Source organism: Bos indicus x Bos taurus, chromosome 14, assembly GCF_003369695.1.
Source record: "Bos indicus x Bos taurus breed Angus x Brahman F1 hybrid chromosome 14, Bos_hybrid_MaternalHap_v2.0, whole genome shotgun sequence".
Classification (NCBI taxonomy): domain Eukaryota; kingdom Metazoa; phylum Chordata; class Mammalia; order Artiodactyla; family Bovidae; genus Bos; species Bos indicus x Bos taurus.
The window spans coordinates 735,379-743,834 of NC_040089.1; the positions used below are offsets into that span (position 1 = coordinate 735,379).

The following is an 8,456-nucleotide window of genomic DNA, read 5'->3' on the forward strand; positions in this document are numbered from 1 at the left end:
GCATTTTTCACAGAACTAGAACAAAAAATTTCTCAATTCATATGGAAACACAAAAGACCCCGAATAGCCAAAGCAGTCTTGAGAAAGAAGAATGAAGCTGAAGGAAGCAACCTTCCTGACTTCAGATTATACTACAAAGTTACAGTCATCAAGACAGTATGGTACTGGCACAAAAACAGAAATATAGACCAATGGAACAAGATAGAAAGCCCAGAAATTAACCCATGCACCTATGGGTACCTTATTTTTGACAAAGGAAGCAAGACAGCCTCTTCAATAAATGGTGCTGGGGAAACTGGACAGCTACATATAAAATAATGAAATTAGAACACTTCCTAACACCATACACAAAGACAAACTCAAAATGGATTAAAGACCTGAATGTAAGACCAGAAATGACAAAACTCTTAGAGGAAACAAAGGCAGAACACCCAATGACATAAATCAAAGCAAGATCCTCTATGACCCACCTCCTAGAGTAATGGAAACAAAAACAAAAGTAAATAAGTGAGACTTGATTAAACTTAAAAGCTTTTACACAGCAAAGGAAACTATAAGCAAGGTGAAAAGACAGCCCTCAGAATAGGAGAAGATAATAGCAAATTAAACAACTGACAAAGGATTAATTTCCAAAATACACAAGCAGCTCATACAACTCAATGCCAGAAAAACAAAGAACCCAGTCAAAAAGTGGGAAGAAGACTAAGCAGACATTTCTCCAAAGAAGACATACAGATGGCTAACAAACACATGAAAAGATGCTCAACATTGCTCATTATTAGAGAAATGCAAATCAAAACTACATTGAGATAGCACCTCACACCACTCAGAATGGCCATCATAAAAAGTCTACAAGCAATAAATGCTGGAGAAGGTGTGGAGAAAAGGGAACATTCTTGCACTGTTAGTGAGAATGTCAATTGATACAGCCACTATGAAAGATGGTATGGAGATTATTTTAAAAACTAGGAATGAAGCCACTATATGACCCAGCAATCCCACTCCTAGGCATATAACCTTAAGAAACCAAAACTGAAAAAGACACATGTATCCCACTGTTCACTGCAGCACTATTTACAATAGCTAGAACATGGAAGCAACCTAGATGTCCATCGACAGATGAATGGAAAAAGAAGTTGTGGTACATATACACGATGGAATATTACTCAGCCATAAAGAGGAGTGCATTTGAGTCAGTTCTGATGAGGTGGATGAACCTAGAACCTATTATACAGAGTGAAGTGAGTCAGAAAGAGAAATATGGTATTCTAACACATATATATGGAATCTAGAAGAATGGTACTGAAGAACTTATTTACAGGGCAGCAATGGAGAAACAGATATAGAGAATAGACTTATGGACATCGGGAGAAAAGAGGGTGAGATGTATGGAAAGAGTAACATGGAAACTTACATTACCATACGTAAAATCGACAGCCAATGGGAATTTGCTGTATGGCTCAGGAAACTCAAACAGGGGCTCTGTATCAACCTAGAGGGGTGGGATGGGGAGGGAGTTGGGAGGGAGGTTCAAAAGGGAGGGGATATATGTATACCTATGGCTCATTCAGGTTGAGGTTTGACAGAAAACAATAAAATTTTGTAAAGCAATTATCCTTCAATAAAAAAAATTAAAAAGAAAAAAAAAAAGGGTCAGTCTAGGAATTGTCCACAGAATGACCCTATAAACTGTGACCCCTGTGCCAGCCATGTGAGATCCCAAACTCAATCAGGTAACAGGTAACTAGCTGAAGGAGTTGTGTGGTCCTTAGAATACAGAGTGCAAGATTCATTGGCAGGTCTACAAAAGTCGACTGTATTTCCATATACTATCAATGAATAATCCAGAAGTAAAATTAAGACAATAGCATCAAAAAGAGTAAAATATTTGGGAATAAATTTAACAAAAGATAGGCAAAACTTATGCTCTGAAAACTATAAACATTATTGACAGAAATGAAAGAAACTCTAAATAAATGGAAAATATCCTATGTTTATGGATTGGAAGACTTAATATTGTGAAGATAGCGTATACTCCCCTAGTTGATTTACAGATTCCATGAACTCCCTATCAGAGCAATAAAAGAAACAATAAGTTGGATTTCATCAAAATTAAAAGCTTTTGTGTTTCAAAGCACACTCTCAAGAAACTGAAAAGACAAAATGGGAGAAAATATTTCCAAATCATATATTTGATAAGGGACTTATATCCAGATTATATAAAGAACTCTTACAACTCAATAATAAAAACCAAATAGTCCAATTTAAAAATGGACCAAAGATCTGAACAGGCATTTCTCAAGGATGAAACAAAAATGGCCAATAAATACATGAAAAGTTGCTCAATCTCATTAGTCATCAGGGAAATGCAAATTAACATCAGAATGATATACCACTTCTAACCCACCAAGGTGGCTATAATCAAAAAGTCAGAGAATAAGTATTGGCAGGATGTGGAGGAACAGAAATGCTCCTACATTAATGGTGGCCTATGTAAAATTATGCCGCTCCACTGCAACACAACCTGGCAGTTCCTCAGAGTTAAACATAGAGCTATATAGGACACGGCAAATTCACGCCTGGCTATACAGTCAAGAGAAATGGAAACATATATGCACACAAAAACTTGTACGTGAAGGCTTACAGCATCATTATTAATAATAGCCAAAAGGAGGAAACAAAAGTCCATGAACTGATGAATGGATAAATGAATGTGGTACATCCATTAATGGAATATTATTCATCCATAAAAACAATGTCCCCCATCTCCCACCTAGAAGTACTGATTCATGCTATAACATGGATAAACCTTGAAAACATTATGCTAAATGAAAGGAACCAGCCATAAAAGCCACTTATATATGAATCCACTTATATGGAATGTCCAGAACAAACATCCATAATAGCAGAGAGTAAATTAGTGGTTGCTTAGAGCTGAGGAGGATTGAGTGGTAGGAATGTGATTGCTAAAGGATTTATTTTTGGGGTGATGAAAGAGTTCTAAAGCTGTTATGGTGGTGTTTGTACATATCTGTGCATATATCAAAAAATATTAAATTGTACACTTTAAATGGGTGAATTGTATGGTATGTATGTGAATTATATCTTTTGTTTGTTTGTTTATTGGCCTTGCCTTGTGGCATGAGAATCTTAGTTCCCTGACCAGGGATTGAACCTGTGCCCCCTGCATTGGAAATGCAAAGTCTTAACCATTGGACCACCAAGGAAGTCCAGTGAATTATATCTTAATAAAATTGTTATTAAGAGATGAATGGGAAAAGAAGGAAAATTTGGCTTTGGAGTACAAAATGAAGCCGGGCAAAGGCTAACAGAGTTTTGCCAAGAGAACACACTGGTCATAGCAAACACCCTCTTCCAACAACACAAGGGATGACTCTACACATGGATATCAGACGGTCAATACTGAGATCAGATTGATCATATTGTTGGCAGCCAAAGATGGAGAAGCTCTATACAGTCAGCAAAAACAAGACCTGGAGCTGACTGTGGCTCAGATCACGAACTCCTTATTTCCAATTCAGACTCAAATTGAAGAAAGTAGGGAAAACCACTAGACCATTCAGGTATGACCTAAATTAAATCCCTTATGATTATACAGTAGAAGTGAGAAATAGATTCAAGGGATTCGATCTGATAGACGGAGTGCCTGAACAACAATGGACGGAGGTTCGTGACATTGTATAGGAGGTAGTGCTCAAGACTATGCTCAAGAAAAAGAAATACAAAAAGGTAAAATTGTTGTCTGAGGAGGCCTTACAAATAGCTGAGAAAAGAAAAGTGAAAGGCAAAGGAGAAAAGGAAAGATATACCCATCTGAACACAGAGTTCCAAAGAATAGCAGGGCGAGATGAGAAACCCTTCTCTAGTGATCAATGCAAAGAAATAGAGAAAAACAATAAAATGGGAAAGACTAGAGATCTCTTCAAGAATATTAGAGATACCAAGGGAACATTTTACAGTAAAGAACAGAAATGGTATGGACCTGACAGAAGCAGAAGATATTAAGAAGAGGTGGCAAGAATACACAGAAGAACCGTACAAAAAGATCTTCACAACCCAGATAATCACGATGGTGTGATCACTCACCTAGAGCCAGACATCCTGGAATGCCAAGTCAAGCGGGCCTTAGGAAGCATCACCACAAACAAAGCTAGTGGAGGTGATGGAATTTCAGTTAAGGTATTTCAAGTTCTGAAAGATGATGCTGTGAAAGTGCTGCACTCAATATGCCAGCAAATTTGGAAAACTCAGCAGTGGCTACAAGACTGGAAAAGGTCAGTTTTCATTCCAATCCCAAAGAAAGACAATGCCAAAGAATGCTCAAACTACTGCACAATTGCACTTATCTCACACACTAGTAAATAATGCTCAAAATTCTCCAAGCGAGGCTTCAACAATACATGAACCAAACACTTCCAGATGTTCAAGCTGGATTTAGAAGAGGCAGAGGAACCAGAGATCAAATTGCCCACATCTGTTGGATCATAGAAAAAGCAAGAGAGTTCCAGAAAACTATCTACTTCTGCTTCATTGACTATGCCAAAGCCTTTGACTGTGTGGATCATAACAAATTGTGGAACATTCTTAAAGAGATGGGAATACCAGACCACCTGACCTGCCTCTTGAGACATCTGTATGCAGGTCAAGAAGCAACAATTAGAACTGGACATGGAACAACGGACTGGTTCCAAATTCGGAAAGGAATACGTCAGGGTTGTATATTGTCACCCTACTTATTTAACTTATATGCTGAGTGAGTGAGTGAGTGAAAATTGTTCAGTCGTGTCAGACTCTTTGTGACCCCATGGACTATGCAGTCCATGGAATTTTCCACACCAGAATACCCAAGTGGGTAGCCTTTCCCTTCTCCAGGGGATCCTCCCAACCCAGGGATCAAACCCAGGTTTCCCGAATCGCAGGTGGATTCTTTACCAGCTGAGCCACAAGGGAAGCCCTATATGCAGAGTACATCATTTGAAATGCCTGGCTCGATGAAGCACAAACTAGAATCAAGATTGCTGGGAGAAATATCAATAACCTCAGATATGCAAATGACACCACCCTTATGGCAGAAAGTGAAGAGGAACTGAAGAGACTCTTAATGAAAGTGAAAGAGGAGAGTGAAAAAACTGGCTTAAAACACAACATTCAAAAAATGAAGATCATGGCATCCGGTCCCATCACTTCATGGGAAATAGATGGGGAAACAATGGAAACAGTGACAGACTTTATTTTCTTGGGCTCCAAAATCACTGCAGATGGTGACTGCAGCCATGAAATTAAAAGATGCTTGCTCCTTAGAAGAAAATCTATGACAAACCTTGATAGTGTACTAAAAAGCAGAGATATTACTTTGCATATAAAGGTCAGTCTAGTCAAAGCTATGATTTTTTCAGTAGTCATGTATGGATGTGAGAATCGGACCATGAAGAAAACTGAGAGCCAAACAATTGATGCTTTTGAACTGTGGTGTTGGAGAAGTCTCTTGAGAGTCCGTTGGACAGCAAGGAGATCCAACCAGTCCATCCTAAAGGGAATCAGTCCTGAATATTCATTGGAAGGACTAAAGCTGAAGCTGAAGTTCCAATACTTCAGCTACCTGATGGGAAGAACTGACTCCTTGGAAAAGACCCTGATGCTGGGAAAGACTGAAGGCAGGAGAAGGGGACGACAGAGGATGAGATGGTTGGATGGCATCACTGACATGAGTTTGAGCAAGCTCCGGGAGTTGGTGATGGACAGGGAAGCCCGGTGTGCTGCAGTCCATGGGGTAGCAAAGAGTCAGACATGACTGAGCCACTGAACTGAAAATTGTTACTAACAAAAAGACTCATTGAAGGCATTTAGGGTTGCAGTGAAGACACTATCAAGGTTCAGGGGCCAATTAAGTGCATCCCTGGATGGCACTGCATGTTGTGTTGGTACAGCTCCTGGGGGATTGTGTTTCCACTGCTTGAAGCCAAGACTGTTGTGGCCTCAGTCGTGGACACAGTGTTCACAGGTTTTTGACCCATAAAGGTCAGCAGTGAGAATCTCAGGACTGGCCTGTTGAAATTTTGGCTGGGGGGTGGGGACACTTGAAAGCACAGAGTCCTCACCACTGGACCACAGGGGAATTCCCATGAACAGGAGTGTCCTGAGCCAACAGTGTCCTGGATCCCAGATTAAGCCTTGGTTTAAGGGATTTCAGTCCTATAGTTTTGTATTCTCAAGCAAAATGTGCAGGTGATTGATTGTTTTAACCTTATTATAATTTATGTTTCACTGATTAAGATTTGTGAGTTCAAATGTTCCTGGGTACTTTACTACGTTTTTATTGCTGTTTAGTTAATTCGTACCTGATTCTTTTGCAGTTCCACAGACTATAGCCTGCCATGCTCCTCTGTCTATGGGATTTCCCAGGCAAGAATACTGGAGTGTGTTGCCATTTCCTTCTTCAGGGGATCTTCTGACCCAGGGATCGAAGACAGATCTCCTGCATTTGGCAGGTGGGTTCTTTACTGAGGAGCCACCAGGGAAGTCCCATGTTACTACATACCGTGTTAGAAACTTAAAGAGAGCTTAGATTAACTGCACTTATTTATTTTATACATAAGAATTGTTTAAGGTTCAGGAAGCTTTGTTAGATTGAACAAACTTTTTTTTTTTTTTAAGCAAATGTCTTATATTTATCAATTAAGTTTACAGTGTTTTAACTGTTTCCTACTCGAGTCTCCTGCCCCTCATTGCGTCGGTCAGCACGTGGCTGCCATATCGTCCTGCCCTAGGCCAAGCCCAAGCGTCTTCTCCCCGGCCGGCCTCTGGCTCCGGGCGGCTGCGCCTCCGCAGCCGTCCCTCGGGGGCCTGCCGACCGCCCGCGGCCTCGCCGGCCGCGGAACCCTGACTCCTGCACGAGAATGCCGGCCCCAAACCCGGGTAAGGGGGAGCCCGGCCACCGACACCCCAGCCACCGAGACCCCAATCCTCGTGGGGACGGAGACGTGGGACAGCCGAGATGGCGGAGGTCCTATAGGGTGCCCTGAGAGGGTGGGACCTGACGGGGCGGGGCGCGAGCGTAGGGGCGGAGCCAGAGCAAGGGGCCCGCTCAAGGGGCGGGGGTATGTGGGCGGAGCTAGCGTCCCGGGGCTGCCCTGGGGGCGGGGCCAGAGGGTCTTGCAGGGAAGGTGTTGCTTAAGGCACGACCCCGGAAAGCCCAACCAACCAGTGAGCAAAGGCTGCCAGAGCCAAGGTTTAGAGGGCCAGCGGGCGGGAGGACGAAAGAGAGGAGGGTGTTGACATATCTTGAGAGGCGGCGGGTTCTGAGGTGGCGGCAGAGGTCCCGAAAGGGAGGCAAGAGCTGAGGGTGGGCTGGGGTCCTGAGAGGGGTGGCGGTGGGGTTCTGGGGGGAGAGGCCCAAGAGGGGAAGTTCTGATGGGGGAGGGTTCTGAGGGAGAAGGATTCTGAGCGGGGAGGTTCTGATAGCGGGTGGGTCCTGAGAGGGGGGAGGGTTCTGAGGAGGGTGAGTTCCGAGGAGGGACGCGTCCTGAGGGGGCTGGTTCTGAAGGGAGACAAGGGTTCCAAGAGGAAGGCAGTTCCTGAGGGAAGGATGGCTTCCCACTAGGGGTGGAGCTAGGCGGGCTTAGGTTAACTCCCTAGGGTGGGGTGTTGGGTCAGGGGTGGGATGTAGGGGTGGGGTGGGGGGATGGGGGTAGTATTAGGCCCGAGGTAGGAAACTGGGACTTGGGTGGGTCCTGGTGGGGGGACGACAAGAACACCTCCTGAGGTGAGGAAGGAGGCCCTGACCTGGTGACAAGGTAAAGACCTTGGGTTAATGAAAGCTCCGGACTGGGGGGAGTGGGATGGAGATTGTGTGGAGCAGGGCTGGTAAAAGGCCTTTTGAAAAGGGGAAAGACTGCTACCTGCCTGAGGAAACTTCCACCAGCCTGCAGACCCCAAGGGAAGACAAGGGGCAGCAGGAGTGGGGGCCTGGGTGAGGACAGGCTTAGGTGAGGAAAGAGTGGGAAGTAGGGGAGGGTGCCTGGCAGAAAGAGCAACAGAAGCCCTCCTGCCCTGAGAGCCCTTCCTAGCCTGACCACCTGCCCTGTCCTGACCACCTCTGTGAGGAACCACTTTGGTGGGCAGTCACTGTTTTAGTGACTTGAGCCTTCAGTGTAGTCTTCATTTCCTCTTTGCTCCAAATGCCCTGAATTTCCATCCATCTTCAATCTTTGAGACATCCTGGCACAGTCCCTGAGCCCTCAGGAGCATGAGGCCCTGCAGTCTTAATCCCATCCTGGCTCACCTCCCACCTGCCACATTCACAAGACCAAGGCCTAAATCTCTTGGCCTTTCTTCCCTGTGAAGTTAATTCAGCCCATAGCCAACAGTTTACTGATTTCCTGTCACTCAGGTTGCCCAGTCTGCCCACAAAGTTGTACCTTCTGCCTTGCTTGCAT

The 8,456-nt window shown here is 43.9% G+C and overlaps 1 non-coding gene across 1 annotated transcript; it reads right to left on the reverse strand.

The window, feature by feature from the left end:
• Positions 1-3,154: 3,154 nt before the first annotated feature.
• On the reverse strand, positions 3,155-3,227 carry TRNAG-UCC. The gene has a single exon. It is a non-coding gene; the product is annotated as a tRNA-Gly (tRNA).
• Positions 3,228-8,456: the final 5,229 nt, after the last annotated feature.